The sequence below is a fragment of the Sebastes fasciatus genome, chromosome 14 (assembly GCF_043250625.1).
Source record: "Sebastes fasciatus isolate fSebFas1 chromosome 14, fSebFas1.pri, whole genome shotgun sequence".
NCBI classification, from domain to species: Eukaryota; Metazoa; Chordata; class Actinopteri; order Perciformes; family Sebastidae; genus Sebastes; species Sebastes fasciatus.
This window is the reverse complement of record NC_133808.1, coordinates 2,681,631-2,700,765: the sequence shown is the minus strand read 5'-3', so window position 1 is coordinate 2,700,765 and position 19,135 is coordinate 2,681,631. Positions and strand designations below refer to the sequence as shown.

The 19,135-nt window shown below is 44.2% G+C and overlaps 1 protein-coding gene across 1 annotated transcript in view; it reads left to right on the top strand.

Moving 5' to 3' along the window:
* The first annotated feature begins 6,408 nt into the window (after positions 1-6,408).
* cxcr2 (chemokine (C-X-C motif) receptor 2) overlaps positions 6,409-19,135 on the top strand; it is a 43,578-nt gene continuing 30,851 nt past the window's right edge. Inside the window, exon 1 of the mRNA XM_074658145.1 lies at positions 6,409-6,847. The gene's annotated coding sequence lies outside the window, so the exon portion shown is untranslated. The remainder of the gene's footprint in view (positions 6,848-19,135) is intronic.

Genomic DNA, 19,135 nt, shown 5'->3' with positions numbered 1-19,135 from the left:
TGTAGCTTGATCAAAATCTTTAATTTAGTTTTTGTTTGAATTTAACACTGAAATTGTTGGCTCTGAAATTCTCTGGTACAGCACCAGTTCTAGGTTCACAGTCTAAATCCAGGTCTCCATCCAACTGTGGCGCAAATTTAAACAGAATTTCTAGAAAATCATCAAAAGAAAATGCATCTGTTATGTGAATATTAGGAGTCGGGCACATCAAGATAAACTGTTGGTGTGGGGTATTTTTAATTCAAAAGTCCGTCTTCATGTTTCCCCAGACAGTGTTCCCTAGCTGCATTTGAGGGCTAGTGGCACAAAGACAGAATATAATGTGAAAAAATCTACTTAATTTGGCTAATGAGCTTTGCATTTTTAGAATGCATTTTTATACAGAACAACTTTCCAACTCTGAAGCTGCATTCAGACCAAACTTAGCTATGCGCAAAAAAACAAAAACACCACCTCCAGTCCAGTGGCGCAGCAGAGTGTAAATGTGAATGTTGTATTTCTACAGTAAATATCTTGTAACCAAACATAAAAAACTGCAGCAATGATAATTTTTAAGACTTGTAAAATCCTGTGTCAGACTATAATAATAAACCACTGTGCAGTATTTCACCATCTGATAAGCCTTAGCACTCATGGAACTGGACTTCCTGCATCCTGCCGGTATCTGAAGCAACACCTGTCCACCAACGCAGCCCCGTGTTGTTTCAGGGCAGGACTGAACCTCTTGCGTCATAAGATGTGACTTTACCAGCTCAGCTTAGCGAGGACACACCGATAACTGGGTTGTAGTGTACTGTTGTGTACTGCTATAGAGTGAGAAGGTTTGTGATCCGGCAGCCATGGTGAGATCAGTTGAGGAAATACCAAGCACCGCCCACCAGCCGGAGCACAGCCAATAGGAACGCTCTCTCTCTGAAAGGACCTGTGATGTTCTAAAGCCTGAAAACAGAGCCATGAGGAGGAGCAGAAGTCTAGTTTTCTCTCAGAACACTTGAATTACAATAGGCTGAAAGGTTATTATGGAATTTTTGCCCAATGATGCCAAAAATATTCTGCCTACTGCAGGTTTAATGCATACGTTGAATGTTAGTCAGGGAGCTACCCTCCTCGTGTCATCTCAGCTCAGCAGTACCGAAAGTCTATAATATCTCAACCAAACCCTACAGTGTAAGTCCACGTTCTCACAGGAGCGACTGAGTTTTCAGCTCTCTGTCCTCAGAGTTAGATCAGAGTTACATTAATAAAAATGTGCTTCACACAGGTTATAAAGGAGCAATCTTTGATGGAGTAAACGTGCTTGATGCTTAAAGGGGAACACCACCTAAATTGAGAATTCCAACATGTTATTTCCATGGTCTAGGAAAGTTCAGTTAATATTTGTGAACATGAGCCCCTCTCTCTACAAGCCACAAACCAGAGAAGTAAAGGTCTTTGCACACCAAGTCTGTATTTTTCGTCCAAAATTGTTGCACGTTTAGAAATAAATACGACCTCATGTTGTGTCAATCACGTTTACCGACTTCGAAACTTTCTTCTGTCATTAAGGAAAATGTGAAGATGCCAGCATTTGTGATAAAGGAATTGTTCAAATCTCAAACAATGGTGAATACAACACTGGCTCACTGTACAGCGTTCTGAGAGAAGAGGAGATTTCACATGAATCACACATTCATAAAAATGCTGATTTGTCAGATAAATGTCATCACAGGAAAGTCTACTGCGACTGACTGACCGACTGACTGTCCACCAACAACGGCACGTTACATGTTACATAATTCCGACATCATCTTTTTTGTGGTGACAGATTTCTCCCTCTGGTCATCCATCAGTTTTAAGGACTATCTATTGTGTCCTGCGTGTAGAAAACAAAACCGATACTACCTTCCATTAGTAGATTACATTCTAATATTTTAACTCTGAATGGTAAAAGCAGAATTGCTGCTTCCACTTTATTATTTTTACGGTGTAATGGGAAGACAGAACCCGACACAATTTGGTTTAAGTTTTAGAAACACTGACTTAACATCTTTCAAAGTTTCCCTACAGTCTTTTCTGGCTCTCACTCCCTTCATTACGCCGGTAGAATGAACAAATCTGAACTGATCCTTTCAAACAAAGATAAATTGTGTAAGTCAAATAGAAACAGACATGTCATTAAATCTTTTTTACTTCATGAACCTGTTCATCCTAAACTTTGTTGTTCTTAGTTTCAGCTGTTGGACTGCTGATTTTTCACTGCTTAGTGACAAAAACTCTCTTGGACAGTTTCCTTTCATGTCCAGTTGTTTCCTGTCATCAAACTGAATCTACTGACAAATGCACCGAAGGACTGAACACAGGCACGACAGTTCCCTGAGCACTACCGTTAAAAGCAGTTGTGAAATTGCGAAACTTTGTTCCTCAGTGGAACATCCGTAGTTGGAGTAACGTGTTATTTTTAACTGCCCACTGGATGTCCTGAAGTTCATATCACAAGCTAAAAGATATATATATATATATATATATATATATATATATATATATATACATGTGTTTGTAGGCAGTTTCTTCCAGTCAGGGCATAAAATGTCCGCAACGTGAGTTTAAAAGAGCAAAGTCAGGAGCATTTTTATGTCACCGTCACACAATGGGCTTACAACAGTCTGTAAAGAAACCCTAAAACACTTCCCATCCTTGTCTACAAGTCAATGTCACACTGCCCTTGCATTTCTGCTTGTCAAAATAATCTTAACTCGTGGTGGAGTTCAGGAATGAACTCCCATTCTTGTATTTGTGTTTGGGCTTTGGGCATTTTGAATTGGAGAAGAAGCTCGGAAAAGAAGTGTTACCTAACTATACATTTCAATGCCCTTATTTGTGACCTCGCCTTCAAGACTTTACTCTCAATGCGATGAGGACATTTGCATATATAGGCTTACTCTCTTTGCACCCTGTTCTCTTATTTCCATGTACAAAGCAACAATGAGGTGGCAATGGGGAGCTAACAGGCCCGTTACTGTATTTGTGTGAAATGTAAGCGTCTATTTGGTATTCAAATTTGAGAAGTTTCTACATTTGAAACTTTTGTTATGCTGCCATTGCTGATCAGCCCATGGATTCAAATCTGCACACATAGATTCAGTAACCAAGCTAGTCAAGTCAAGTCAATTTTATTTGTATAGCCCAAAATCACAAATCACAAATTTGCCTCAGGGGGCTTTACAATCTGTACAGGATACGACACCCTCAGTCCTTTACAGTACGACCCTCTCATCGGATAAGGAAACACTCCCTGCTAAAAAAAAACTTTTAACAGGGAAAAAAGATTTTTTTTTAGAAAACTCAGGAAGAGCAACAGAAGAGGGATCCCCCTTCCAGAATGGACAGATGTGCAATAGATGTCGTGTGTACAGAGTAACAACATAATGAAAATACAACATAGACAATCCATATGACAAAAAATATATACATATATATATATATATACAATATATACATATGTGAACATATGTCAGAAGGTGGATCCAGGAGGATGTCAAGCAGCTTCCCGGCATCGCCAAACAGATAGAGTCAGAGCAACACAACCTCCTCTCCACGCCAGATAGGTAGAGACAGAGCAACACAACCTCCTCTCCACGCCAAACAGATAGAGGCAGAGCAACACAACCTCCTGTCCACGCCAGGTAGGTAGAGACAGAGCAACACCGCCTCCTGTCCACACCAAATAGATAGAGATAGAGCAACACAACCTCCTCTCCACACCAAACAGATAGAGGCAGAGCAACACAACCTCCTGTCCACGCCAGATAGGTAGAGACAGAGCAACACAATCTCCTCTCCACGCCAAACAGATAGAGGCAGAGCAACACAACCTCCTCTCCACGCCAAATAGATAGATCCAGAGCAACACAACCTCCTGTCCATGCCAGATAGGTAGAGACAGAGCAACACAACCTCCTGTCCACGCCAGATAGGTAGAGACAGAGCAACACAACCTCCTGTCCACGCCAAATAGATAGAGACAGTGCAACACGACCTCCTCTCCACACCAAACAGATAGAGGCAGAGCAACACAACCTCCTGTCCACGCCAGATAGGTAGAGACAGAGCAACACGACCTCCTGTCCACGCCAAATAGATAGAGACAGAACAACACGACCTCCTGTCCACGCCAAATAGATAGAGAGAGAGCAACACAACCTCCTCTCCATGCCAAACAGATAGAGAAAGAGCAACACAACCTCCTCTCCACGCCAAACAGATAGAGGCAGAGCAACACAACCTTCTGTCCACGCCAGGTAGGTAGAGACAGAGCAACACAGCCTCCTGTCCACGCCAAATAGATAGAGATATAGCAACACGACCTCCTCTCCACACCAAACAGATAGAGGCAGAGCAACACAACCTCCTGTCCACGCCAGATAGGTAGAGACAGAGCAACACAACCTCCTCTCCACGCCAAACAGATAGAGGCAGAGCAACACAACCTCCTCTCCACGCCAAACAGATAGAGGCAGAGCAACACAACCTCCTGTCCACGCCAGGTAGGTAGAGACAGAGCAACACAGCCTCCTGTCCACGCCAAATAGATAGAGATATAGCAACACGACCTCCTCTCCACACCAAACAGATAGAGGCAGAGCAACACAACCTCCTGTCCACGCCAGATAGGTAGAGACAGAGCAACACAACCTCCTCTCCACGCCAAACAGATAGAGGCAGAGCAACATAACCTCCTCTCCACGCCAAATAGATAGAGCCAGAGCAACACAACCTCCTGTCCATGCCAGATAGGCAGAGACAGAGCAACACAACCTCCTGTCCACGCCAAATAGATAGAGACAGAGCAACACGACCCCCTCTCCACACCAAACAGATAGAGGCAGAGCAACACAACCTCCTGTCCACCCCAAATAGATAGAGACAGAACAACACAACCTCCTGTCCACGCCAAATAGATAGAGAGAGAGCAACACGACCTCCTCTCCATGCCAAACAGATAGAGAAAGAGCAACACAACCTCGTCTCCATGCCAAACAGATAGAGCCAGATTACTATCTAACTAGCCAGCCATCCATCTCTGAAGCTGCGTCCGTTCTCTTCCCGGCAGGCTGCGACCACACTTTACGGCCCCACTGACGAGTGTTCTGTTGTCACGATAACAACTAACAACAATCAGCATTTTCTTTTGTACTAGTCAAACCAGGGAAAACAGTTCAATGTCCGTTCTACTCTTATTCTATTTCTATGGTAACCACTCATATCCTCAAACGGTTGGTGGTAACACTGTTTCCATGTGGATGATGCACCTTGTATAAGAAAGTCATCTCACTATTAAAACAAGCGTCACAGCTCGTCATTGTAGCCACGGAGAGTCAGTCTGACCATGAAGAGAGTGTGTGTAATATGCCCCATCCAGCCCACACACTCCCAAAACTCTAACTTTGACCTAAACTGTGATGTAACAAGAAGCTGTAGACCCGAAAGCATCTCATGTCATGACATCACCACTCAGATATGAGAGGGCAGGGCCTGATGGAATAAACACATGTGCAAGACAAGAACCATGTCCAAGCTGCTGCTCTCACAGTCCGCTTATTATAGGCAACTTTGGGCTTGTTTCTAAAGTGTAGTTGCTAATTTGGGCTTGCTCCTGTCCTCTCCTCTATACCTGTCTAGTATGTCCTGTTGCAGTCGCTCACCGCCACTCAGAGCGTTGCTGTTGTTGTTATACAAATCTTCGCGGGGTTGATGGAGTTTAGCTAACAATGCCGGTGGGTGAAATATGGCATTAAAGTACAACAGAGACTGTGAAAGGAGAGTGGACTTAAAGATGGATTCGCCCTCAAGTGGGGGACGATTCAAAGGCAGTTTGCAGTTTTTGTAAGTGTGTCATACGAGCACATCATGCCGATCTGGTGAAATGCAAAAATGTAATTAAATGTTCAAATTCTTTAAGTTTAGTTAAAAAAAGTAAAGTTACAAGCAAAAATGGATGCAAAAATGACATGAAATGCATGCAAGTATATTCATATGAAGTGATCAAGTGGCAGCCTCTCATTCTCATATTGTGGTAGGTAGATAAGGTCGCTTGTTTTGGCCTTTTGTGGGGGGGAGAGAGTTGCATCTTTTGGGCTTGTTTCTGTAGACATGGTTCCTTGTTTCTCTGGTGGGATCTGGCAACACTGCTCCCAAGTGTGAGGACGTACTTTCACCCAAACTCATGTTTTGAAACTTAATACCTTGTCATTCCATCGGTTACAAAGAAAAAAAAAGGTAAAGCCACCCTTTTTGTGAGATGATTGAAGATTCACAACTGGTCCTGATATAAATAAGAAAATTAAGCTTTTTTTAATTGCGCTAAATTGAATTCAAATGATTCCACTCTGAAGTGATACTGAAGCTCAGCCTTCACTCTGTATTCTCATGACTCCAAACACACAAATCATCCTTTCCTCCGCAGTCTCTGTCGCTGTGATAGATTATCTCATTTTCCTGTCATCTGGAGGAGAGGTGCTGTACGCACTGAATCAATGGTGATCTTAGCAGTTTTACTCAGCCCATAATTCCTCTCTGTCCAACTTCACTCAAAGACTTAGCAATATGGCTGCCAAGTCTTTTACGCATTTATGACTCTTTGGCGCAGTCATGCTGACATCACCAAAGAGTAGCGTGTTTATGACATAGGGGCTTAATAGTCTGGACAATTACTTTGATAGTTTGCCATTTCTTTGAGGCTTAGTACTTCATCAAGCTAATAAGATGGCATCTCTGGAAGACAGAGAACGCTCTCTATAGACAGATAAAACATAGGCAGGCTGCTTTTTGACAAAGATTGGGAGTCATTGGAAGAGGGAGACGAGCTTGGGTGAGTACAGAGTTACAAAACCTCCAAACCAGATGTGTGCAGCTGGAGAGCTGAGTTACACGTGGAGTCTGTTAAAGGAAAGCGTCCACATGCACACACAGAGATAGCTAAGTGTGGGAGTCTATACTCCGTACAGTTTGCTGTCATTTGGGTTTTCCCTCAATTACTTCAGCTAATAATTTTATATGAAATGTTTCAAACATTTCTAAGCAACACGTTCTCATGAACTGCACACAGCTGCTGCTCTGGGAGATGCCGCTACAAAAACCAACATGAATAAAGTGTTTTGGTGCTACTTAATTAAGTCCATGCATCAACTTTTCTCAGTCATTTTTCGAAGAAAAACATGTCACAAAGAAGTTTTATGGGTGCGTGGAATGCAAATGTAAAGAAGGGTCTGCTATCCAGAGATGTGTTGTAAGCAGCGGGGGTGTGGGGGGGTGGGGGAGGCACAGAGGCCATCCTCTAGAACCACATTTCCTGTGCCTTGAAGTGTGTCTATTTTCTCCCTTTAAAGGACTGCCTTTGCTCTTAAAGGGGAACTACGCCCATTTTCAAAATTCATACATGTTCTTCCTATGGTCTAAGACAGTCCAAAAAATATTAATAAACATGAACAACTCTCTCCCAAATCCAAAAACTAGAGTGCTGAAACTCAAACTTGTTATGTCATAGGGTATAAAGTGTGGAGCTGCTCCATAGACAGTGAATGGGGAGAGATGTTCTAGATGACACTAAGCACCCAGGGGAATGTTCTGAGTATATTGGAACATTTCCTGTTTCACAACTGAGAACACTACGATAGAATAAAGCTCATTTGGGTATAAAAAACAAACATTATGTGGATCCATAAAATCAGTCTCCCATTCACTGTCTATGGAGCAGCTCCAGACTTTAGACCCTATGACATCTTCTTTGCACTCCAAATCCCTATTTTCCATATGCGTTTTTTAATCCGTCATCCGATAAAAATCGTTACGCACAGAAACCTTGCACACTGAGTCCGATGCGTTCTATTATTCTATTTGTTGTGGAAATTTGCAATACAAGACAAAACTGAATTAATTACGTGGGTGCAATGGATAGCGCTAGTCCCAAACCAGCTAGTGAATGAATGACATTAGCAAGAAGCAATCGTTCAGCTGCCTATAGAGCACAATCACTACTGTCTACTCTTTCATACATCCTTTGTTTTGCAACCATCTCTGATTCCAAGCTGTTCTGCAATCACCTTCCACAATCTATCTTTAAAATTCTGCATCTCTGTATTCTGTTTATTCTATTTATCGTAAAGTGCTTTGTGCCGGGTGACGAAGTGATTGTTTATCAGATGCTATTTTGGTTGATGACGCTTGCACGGACCGTGGCTCAGAGTGGTCAAACAACCCTCTATTGGCTTTTGATTGACGGATGCAATATAACGCAGAAAATTTAATTTGTTCCGAAACTTTAATAAGTAGCTTTACAAGTTTGAGGCTGGAGGCAAAATGGTTGGGGAAAAAAACCTGTGGTCTGGACCATAGTCAACACCCTCTGGGTCTTCAGCTTTTCTGTGAGATTTATTTTTATAGACCATCATGATGGGTGCAACATTAAAAAGCTTCTATTAAAAGCCTGGGGTTTCCTGAAAGTGTAGTACAAAAGTCATTTCTTAACTTTAAATGCAATAAGGTTTTGTTTTTTTACTTGGAGCAAACTTTCATTAACAGGGAGCAAATTGAAAAATATATCGGCCTAACGGATTTGGTATTGCCACATAGCCTCTAGGGCAAACAGTTAGTCCAGTGCACACATCAAACTTGGTACACATTAGTATGGATTTCCAGTTACTCATTCATTGAAAAGGATTTTGTAATTAATTTTGAACAAGAACTTCTTCAACAATTTATCAGATTTAGTTTGAAGGTGTATGACTTGTGATTGACTAAGTAGCCTACAGTATATCTCTCATTGACATTATAAAAGAGCAAGTGTTCAGTGATGATGACTGCTGTAATCTCATTAATTCAATGTAATGGAGCGTGATTGTTGTCTTATTGATGAATGTAATGATGCTCTGATGTTGAAGAGCTTAACTTTGGGTTGAACTGCGACCGCATCAGAAGAGCTCTAAGATGCTACGTCACTTCTGGACACCATCCAAGGGAGGGTCCGGTGGTTTGGCTCAAGGACCAAAACACGAAAGATGACAAAGAGTTCAGTCTGCGTGAGAAACATGAGCAAACCATGTCTCACCAGCTGACTAACACAGCGGGTCCATACTTGACTTAATTCATCCGTTTATTTATCTGTGTGGTGAATTTCCACTGTATTCCAAAATAGGGGGGGGGGGGGGTGGTTGTTCATAAAAACATAGTGGCAGATTTATAACAACAGCTGTGTTCTCCTCCAAAAGAATTTAAGAACTTTCCGCTTCTTCTTTTCCAGTCAAGCCACAACACAGCTGTAGGGTTTTAAAGTGTAAGACTCAGGCCTATTCCTCCAAAGAGAGCCACTGAAGAACCCACAATGACTATCCACTGCTTCAAAAACCATAGAGTGCTCCAGGGATGATGTATTTTTGTAGGCCAACAAGGAAGTTAGCATCGCCCTGGGTTCCCTCGACAAAAGCCCAATGGGGTTTTTCCATTCGGTTTTGGATTATTGCAGAAAATAAACTCTGTGGGAAACGCAAGTTTATTATACTTAAACAATTTGTTCAGCAACATAATCTTCTCAAACGAACACCACTTTTATGATTTTTGAAGTGAATGCAATCGCCAGAAGTAGAAAGCTAATGTTCTGTGAAATAATGATAAATATCATGAACGTGTGTTTGTCACAGAGCTGATTTTCTGCAATAATCCAAACACCGATGGAAAAATCCCATTGGCCTTTTGTCGAGGGAACCAGGGCGATGCAAACTTCCTGGTTGGCCTACAGAAATACATCATCCCTGGAGCACTCTATACTCAACGAGGCTCTAAAGGCGGACGAGTCGACGTGATGACGTTTAGCAGTCTCATTTGCTGCTACCGCCTTTTTAAGACACATAAAAGCGTCAAAATTCACGAGTGGGATATTTACTGACGTGTTTTATATCGTAGAACAAAACGTTAAAATCTATTAAGTTTGTGTTAACCACAGACCTTATTTCAGGCGTCTAAAAACCCATTTAAAAAAAAAACATTGACTTAGATACGAGAGAACCGGAAGTGTTAAAATACTAACTCATTTCTGGGTTTTAGGACTCATTCCTGCAGCACTCTATGTACAGCAGGCAGCACTGCACACACTCATGACTTGCACAAGAAAAGCCTGAGGCTGTTACAAAGCAAGCGGTTTGTGAGCAGCATGTGCCTCTTGAATGCCGGTGTGCACGAGTACATCTCCTGTTTTGCAGGGTTGTTAGTTAAGCTGTGGAGGAACAAAGATATTGGTGTTATATGCAACAACAGCCCTAACAAACGAAGAGGTGATAACACACTGTTTCTTCAACAGCCTCTTGTTAAACAGGTATTCTATGCAACGTCATCGAGCGCAGGCATGGGCACTCCGAACAAACGCTGCTGTTGAGTCACTAAATACTGAACATTCACTGAGAGCCGATACTAACTGAATGGTGAATACATGCTATGTAGTGTGTAACCCTCCTATTGTCACTGTGTAAATAGCATACCATTGTAAGTCCTGCTCGTTTGTTATGCCTGGTGTATAGTTTGATGCTCATTCTTCTTATAAAAAGGTCAATATTTGTTTTTATGAAGGAGGGGAGCTGAACTGGTTCCACTGGATGAAGAAGAATTCAGTTCCCGGGTCACTGAATGAATCCTGGTGTTTATCAGACGGCCCTTTTCTTTCTCTGTGCCCCCGGGCACATTGGACTGTTGCCTTATGGGATGTCATTGCTGTGAATCTGTTCTATGCGTGATTTATTCTCTGGGAAACAAACCTGAAAAGCCAACCACTTGGCTGACTTTGGTGCTCTGTCAGTATCACGATCATCGTTGAACATACTTGGCCATAGGCATACTGAATATTTTCAACTTATAGACATTTCTTGTGGCCTGTCAGGTTGCTGTGCACTCAGTTCATTGGCGTCCACACACAGCCCCACCTAGCATGATAATCTCCAGTTGTGTGCAATGTGGTCCTTATAAGGTCAATTACGCATTTGCAAAGTCAGCCTTCTCATCCTGAAGCTTTCAGACAGAACCTGTTTCAAACACTGACGCTCCTCCCTTCACACAAAATCCAACCTGCTTGTTATTTATGAGTTTGGCAAGGGGCACGTGGGAGGTACACCCTTTTTTCTGTCACCTGACACTTCAGGTATACCTTTTAGATAACTGCTGACAAAGGAAGGAAACCTGATATTGGCTTCTTTGAAAGGTAAAGGGTACAGTCTCATCAACTCTTTACAAGGTTCAAATGAAGTTTCTTGTGTAAGAGTACATGGCAAATAAATAAACTGGGCCTGTTCATTAAAGCTGCAGAATGTTTTTGCATCATTGGGCAAAAAATCCATAATAACCTTTCAGCATATTGTAATTCAAGTGATCTGAGAGATGATTATACTTCTGCTCCTCCTCATGGCTCTGTTTTCAGGCTTTAGAAAATCTAGGTTGTGACGGGAGACTTTGACCAATCACAGGTCATTTCAGGGAGAGAGCGTTCCTATTGGCTGTTCATTCAACGGAGACCGCTGTCAATCACTCACAAACTCTGATCAAACGGTCAAACTAGGCAGCGCTGATCAAAAATGAATCAATATTCTGTTACTGTATTTATCTCCTCAAATGTGTTCAGAAACATCTTGTAGTGTACTGTTTAGTTGTAAAATTAGAAAGTTTGCTCCGGCTGGTGGGCGGTGCTTGGTATTTCCTCAACTGATCTCAGTATGGCGGCTGGGTCACAAACTTTCTCATTTTACAGCTAAACAGTACACTACAAGATGTTTCTGAGAACATTTTACGCGAGAAATAACAGAAGAAGACGTAACAGAATATTGATTCATATTTGATCAGCGCTGCCTAGTTTGACCGTTTGATCGGAGTTTGTGAGTGATTGACAGCTGCTCAGAGACGGCAAGGCCCCAGCTCGGCTCCGATTGGTCCTTTCCTCCAGTCTGTGAAATGCCATTAGGAGCACCGGAGGACACAGAGGTACATGATTGTTTTCAGATTACCTGTCTCATGCACTACTGTCAGGATATACTGATCGTTTTATAGAAATAACTTTTTAAAATCATATTTGCTCCAATTCGACCTACTGCTGCTTTAATGTTTGAAACACTGTTGGGTTTGCGTTTAAGGTCACCTGAACTTGTCACTTTGTGAACAAAACTCATACTTTAAAAGTGTACTTTTTGGGGAAAATGCAGCCAAAATCTCAAGGAGAGAAACACAGTTAGCTTCAGCCTTTCTCCGCCACTTAAACACACAGACTCACTTCTGTTTCAGGCAACAAAAAACACACACACACACCACCAGTGTGTGGGTTGGCATAACATTTTCATGGCTCCTTTCTGCTCTGTGAGAGAACAGGCCTGTTATTTTAAGCTTGACTCGAATGCTCGAAAATATCCTAAATGGCACAGCGGTTGAACTTGATTAAGACTTGGTTTTTGGAATATATATGCTGTGGCTTGGGTTGCTGTGAATAACGCTGAGTGTAATACAAACCTGGAAATCCAACTCAAAGGCTCTGGTTCCTTATGTGAAGGCCAATAGACACGCCTTCCACTGAATGAAACAGAGTTTGGAATCTAAAATAAGACCATCTGATGTCATCTTATAAAACCAGATCCTCGGTCCACACAGTTTGTGCTTTTACTCAGCCAAAACTGGCATGGGTATGTGGTGCAACTGCAGAGCCCACAGAGGAACAGTAACGGATACCACAGAGTAGAGAAAAGAAAGTCATGTGAACTACTTAGCTGTATAATTTGCTGTACTTCTGCCTTACAACAGAAAAAAGCGAAACAAAAAAACAAGCTTTCCAAACTTTTGGACATAGAAACAAGGCTAATATGACTATGCACCTACACTCGGTAAAACAACAACAAAAAATTATTTGAAAATAGATATTGTTGAAGAAAGATAAAAAGACACTGAACTCAGAGGCCATAAGATAAAGAGGAGTCCCAAAGAGAATCACCACAAAGTTTTCTGAAACCCAGATGCTGACTCACTGTGAGTCTGCCTTTTACAGCCACAGCAAGTCAAATTCCTTGTAGGCTAGTTGAACCTAGTCTAATAGGGAAGATGGACCCTTTTTTAAACAGATAAACATAGATAACAGTGCATTTTATTGTCCATTTACACATACATATGCCTTCATTGTCAGTCCTGCGACAGCCATAGATACCACATTTTCTTTTCTTTTTTTTTCAGAGCACTTGATTTATTGATTGCTGTCGGGATGTAATGATAATTTCAACAAATATAACAAAAAAATGTATTTGAAGAGTACTACCAACCCTACCTTTAAAATAAAAAGAAGTTAAGTTAGCAGCACATGCTGTCCTTGGTAAGATTGTACAACTAGCAGCATTCGCTGCCTCCGTACGCGTGTGTTTGTTTTTGTTTGTGCCGGTGGGTGAGCACTGCTGGCGTCTCCTGACTGCCGCTTCTCCCTCTGTCAGCTGTCTTTCCTCTCGTTTTGTCCTGTTTCTTCACTGTTCTCCTGAGTTTTGTTGTGTTCCGTCTCGTTCCCACTCTTGTTCTCCGTCTTTTGTTTTTTTGTTTTTTGTTTTCCCTCTGCTCCCGTTCGCTGCACTCTCCTCGCCGGTTAGCTGCTAACTCGCTAGCGGAGCTGCTCTGCATGTTTCTCTGTCCCCCTCAACTCCTCTCGAACACTCCACCACTGGAATTACATTAATCATCTGGCTGTTCTCCTCATCATCTGTAACCATCTGTATCGTGAGTACCACCGCCCCCCCCCCCCCCCCCCGCCCTGTCTAACGCTACCCTGTGCTGCCTCTACCGTCCCTCTCACCACCTGCTAACCGGTAACCCGTCTGCTAAACCATGGAACCATCAACCCTACTCACCCCTCTCCTGTTGCTGCTTACACTACCTCCCCTGTTATTCAAAGGACCCCCCTGGTTCCCACAGTTGTTTTGTCCCCCCATTACCTCCTCCCCTCCCCTCCCCTACTCTCGCTGTCAACTCCTCCGCCTCAGGAAAAACTACCGGCTATCCTCCACTGCTCTCTCCTCTGCTCAATCTGCTGGAATCCTCATCTCTAAACGCTACCTTCACCGTGGCCCCAAACACAACCGTCATCTCCAGTCCTCCATTACCCCCACCACCCCGACTTACAACATCCAAACCACTCACCCCCGCCGCCCCCCCTCCACTGGACCCCGCCGCACTGTGAACCTGGCCAACCTCAAACCGCTCCAGCGTGCCCCCATCACACCACCCTCCCACTCATCCAACTTTGCCCTCCTCAACACCCGTTCACTTAACAACAAAGCCCCCATCCTCCATGAACTCATCCTGGACAATTCACTGGACTTCCTCCTGCTCACTGAAACCTGGCAACAACCCAATGACTTCTTCTCCCTCAACCAAGCATCCCCCCCAACTTCGGCTACCTCTGCAAACCCCGCCCCTCCCGGCGTGGAGGGGGCCTCGCAGTCTTATTCAACAAGAACCTCAGGACCACCGAACTCACTTTCCCTACAGTCACATCATTCGAATCCCTTGCCTTCAAAACCTGCTCCAACACAGTCATTCTCATTTACCGCCCACCTAAACCAAATTCATCCTTCCTCTCCGATCTGTCTGAACTCCTCATCCTAGCATCATCCCTCCCCTTACCCCTACTGCTACTGGGCGACTTCAACATCCACATGGACTCCCCCACCTGTAAACTTGCCTCTGATTTCTCCACTCTACTGGACAACTTCAACCTCACCCAGCACATCACCTTCCCCACACACAATAAAGGCCATATTCTGGATCTCGTCTGCTCTGCCAACGTCCCGGTTCTGAACATCCAACCATCCCCCTTTCCCCTATCTGATCACAAACTCATCCAATTCACAATCCCTTCCCCATCACCCCGTCTGAAACTCCCCAGAGTCATCTCATTCCGCAACATCAAGTCCATTGATCCCCTCCATCTCTCCGACCTGCTATCTGCTGCCCTCCACCTGGACCCACCCCCCACCTCGCCCGATGATCTCACCAACCACCTCAACGCCACCCTGTCTGCCTCCCTCAACTCACTGGCCCCCCTGAGAACCAAAACTGTTTCATTCAACACCTCCTCCCCCTGGTTCCCACCCCACCTCAGAAAACTCAAACAGACCGGCCGCCAACTTGAACGCCTCTGGAGAAAATCATCACTCACTGTTCACCTCGAAGCCTACAAATCTCACCTCATCACCTACAAAGACGCCATCACTGCTGCCAAATCTGACTACTTCTCCACCATCATCAATGACCCCACCCGTAACCCCCGAACCCTCTTCTCCACTGTCAACACTCTCCTCAAGCCTCGTGCCAACACCCTCTCTGACCCCTCACCCGATCTATGTAACTCATTCCTTCAGTTCTTCAGCGACAAAATCACCACCATCAACAACTCACTGCTCCCCGTGTCTGACCCAGCAGCAACCACACCGACCCCTTTTCTCTCCATCCCTCTGGACCCCCTGACCCCTCCCCCCCAGCACCGCCTCTCCCGGTTCGACCCTGTTGACTCAGCAACCATTGCCAAACTCATCAGCACATCCAAACCCACCACCTGCTCCCTGGACCCCCTCCCGACCCCCCTGCTGAAGTCCTGCCTCCCTGTCCTATGCCCCTACCTCACCGACCTCTTCAACTCCTCACTGTCCCATGGAACTGTCCCCTCAGCCTTCAAAACTGCTGCTGTCACCCCCACACTCAAGAAACCTGGTCTGGACCCCTCCTGTCTCAATCATTACCGCCCTATCTCCAACCTCCCCTTCCTCTCCAAAACCCTCGAACGCCTCGTCTCCACCCAGCTCCAATCCCACCTGCATTCCAACAACCTGCTTGAACCCCTCCAATCTGGCTTTCGCCCCCTCCACAGCACAGAAACTGCACTCCTCCAAGTCCTCAATAACCTCCTCACCTCTGCTGACACCGGAGCCCTCAACATCCTCATCCTCCTGGACCTGAGTGCAGCCTTCGATACCGTGAGTCACAACATTCTTCTCACCAGACTCCAAGACCTCGGTATCGAAGGTACTGCACTCAGCTGGCTCCAGTCATACCTCACCAACAGATCGCACTTCATCTCCCTTCACAACAACTCCTCTGCCACATCCACAGTCACACAAGGTGTCCCCCAAGGCTCTGTACTCGGTCCACTCCTGTTCATAATCTACTTATTCCCCCTCGGTCAGATCCTACGCCACTTCAACCTGGACTTCCACTGCTATGCTGACGACACTCAGATCTACCTCAGCACCAACACCCCTCACAACCCACCGCTCTCCCACATCAACTCCTGCCTCTCTGCAATTAAAGCCTGGATGCAACAGAACTTTTTAAAACTCAACAGCGACAAAACACAACTCCTCCTCATCGGCTCCAAATCCACCCTCACCAAAACCAACAACCTCACACTCAACATCGATGGCACTTCTGTTTCCCCCTCCCCCCAGGCACGTAACCTTGGCGTGATCTTCGACTCCACCCTCTCCCTTGAGCCCCACATCCGCCAACTGGTCAAAATATCCTTCTTCCACCTTCGCAATATCGCAAAAATCCGTCCGTCCCTCACACCCCCTACAGCAGAGAAACTCATCCACGCCTTCATCTCCTCCCGCCTTGACTATTGCAACTCACTCCTCTATGGCATCAGCAACACCTCCATAAATAAATTACAACTGGTCCAGAATGCAGCTGCCCGACTCCTCACCCACACCAAATCATGGCATCATATCACCCCAGTCCTGAAAGACCTTCACTGGCTCCCCGTCTCCCACCGGATCTCCTACAAAATCCTGACCCTTAACTACAAAGCCCTCCACCAACTTGCACCCCCCTATCTCTCTGAACTCCTCTCCCCCTACCAACCTCAACGGTCCCTCAGATCCACCTCAGCTGGTTTACTCTCCACCCCCACGTCCAAACTCCGCAGCTTTGGGGACAGAGCATTCTCCAGGGCAGCTCCCAAGCTCTGGAACTCACTCCCCAATCTCATCAGAGACTCTGATTCCCTCACCACATTCCAGTCCCGCCTCAAAACACATCTTTTTTCATCTGCTTACCCGTAGCCCCCTCCCTCCCCCTACCCATCAGTCCGTGTGTCTGGATGTGATTGTGCCTGTGTATGTCGCTTTTTGTCGTTCGTCTCCTGTCTGTCTGTCTCACACCGTTTTCCCCCCCGACTATGTTAAAGCGTCTTTGAGAATATTATAAAGCGCTATATAAATCTAATATATTATTATTATTATTATTACTAGGTGTATTTCCATGAAACAGGTTATGTAAACCGATTATATTACTAAAGTGTTACAGAGAACAACAAAACATGCAACAGCCATACAACACAGCACTCTAGCAGGCCGGGCTGCCGGTGAAGGCTGAGGTCTATATGAAGTTTCTCACTGGCTCCTGGTCAATAAAAAGCAGATAAATAGGGATGTGACTGACTCTTTTGCACAGTAGGGACATTAAAGAAAGTGCTGAGTCAGAGTTTTTATACGTTCAAGGATCCAGACGTCATTTTTAAAAATGGACTTGTCCTTGTGAATGTGCTGTGCAACTGTAACTGTAAGCATATAGCTTGTGAACTATAAAACACGTTTTTTAAGACGACTCTGTCCTTGTGCACCAATGTCAGATAGAGATATGAGGAAGTAAAGGAAAAGACAGGAAGTTTGATTGCAATACTGAATTCCTAAAATACAGCTGCTGACCTGCATTTGAAATGTCAGGTAGCACAGGCCAAACATGTCACTGACACAACAATAAAGACCTTTACTGACGAGCAGGAGTGTACACTGGCTACTGTTTTCTCATCCAACTCAACACCCATAGAAATGGACAGGACCTTTCAGTGGTGTGTTCACAACCTAATCTCCAGCCATCGAGCAGACAAAAACAAAAGCAAACAGAGCAGGCCGGGTAGATAGGAGGGGGGTCTGGGTGGTCCCATTTCAAACTGACAGCTCATAAGGCAAATAGGCAGCTCTATGTGCTGGATTATCTTTTTGCAACTTTAGATTGGGGTGTTAAAATAGCAGGAAGGTCTGAAATGACTAAATTTGCACCGGCTGGTGGTGGGCGGTGTTTTGTATATCCTCAACGTATTTCAACATGGCTGCTACAAGATGTTTTTATGAAAACATTTTATGTGAGAAATAGGCATTACAGTAAGAGAATATTGATTCATATTTGATCAGCTCTGCCTAGTTTGACCGGTTAGAGTTTGTGAGTGATTGACAGCTGCTCATGCTGAGTGTATTTTAATCACACATACTGTATATGTTGCATCAATTTGTGAGAGTCGGAGTGTTATTTGTGGGAAGCTCAAGCATCCGAGTCCCACTGGTGATGCTCTTGTGATGTGGCTCACAATCAGCTGGCGGCGTCACTCTGTTGCATCGACACACTGCACCAAGTCACCAGACGTTCACTGAAAAATGATATGATATCATACGGACACTCAATATAATGTGTGGTGTGTTCTGAACTGTGACTTATATATAAAGTTATTGTGGCAAGGAATGCCAGGAAACATTAAGTGTTAGAGTGTTAGATGGAAGAGAGAGAGGCCTTGTCGTCTACTGTCCTTTGCACAGTCGTGTGTTAAGGTCTTGCAGAAGTAATTCATTTCTATGGAGCTATACAGTTTAATATCCACATAGGACTAAACAGCCTCGGACCCAGAGGTTTAATACTCTCACTTCCTCCACAAACAATCAAGATTCATTTACTTGATTTGATTTCTTGGTTATCTAATTTTACAACTTTTGAAATAGTTGTATGTATGTATGTATGTATGTATGGGACAAGGAATGACATTTGACCTCTGCCCAATCCTTGAGGCTACAATGTGCTGATTAGAGCAGCCTGTGGTCCGACAGATGGGAAACAGACAACAGTCTTTAAAGCTGCAGTGGTAGAATTGGAGCAAATGTGATTTTCAAAAAGTTATTTTTATAAAACGGTCACTATATCGTGACAGTAGTTCATGAGACAGGTAATCTGAAAAAAATCATGTGCCTCTGTGTCCTCCGGTGCTCCTAACGGTATCTACAATATTTCACAGACCGGAGGAAAATAACCAATCAGAGCTGATCTGGAGTCTGCCGCC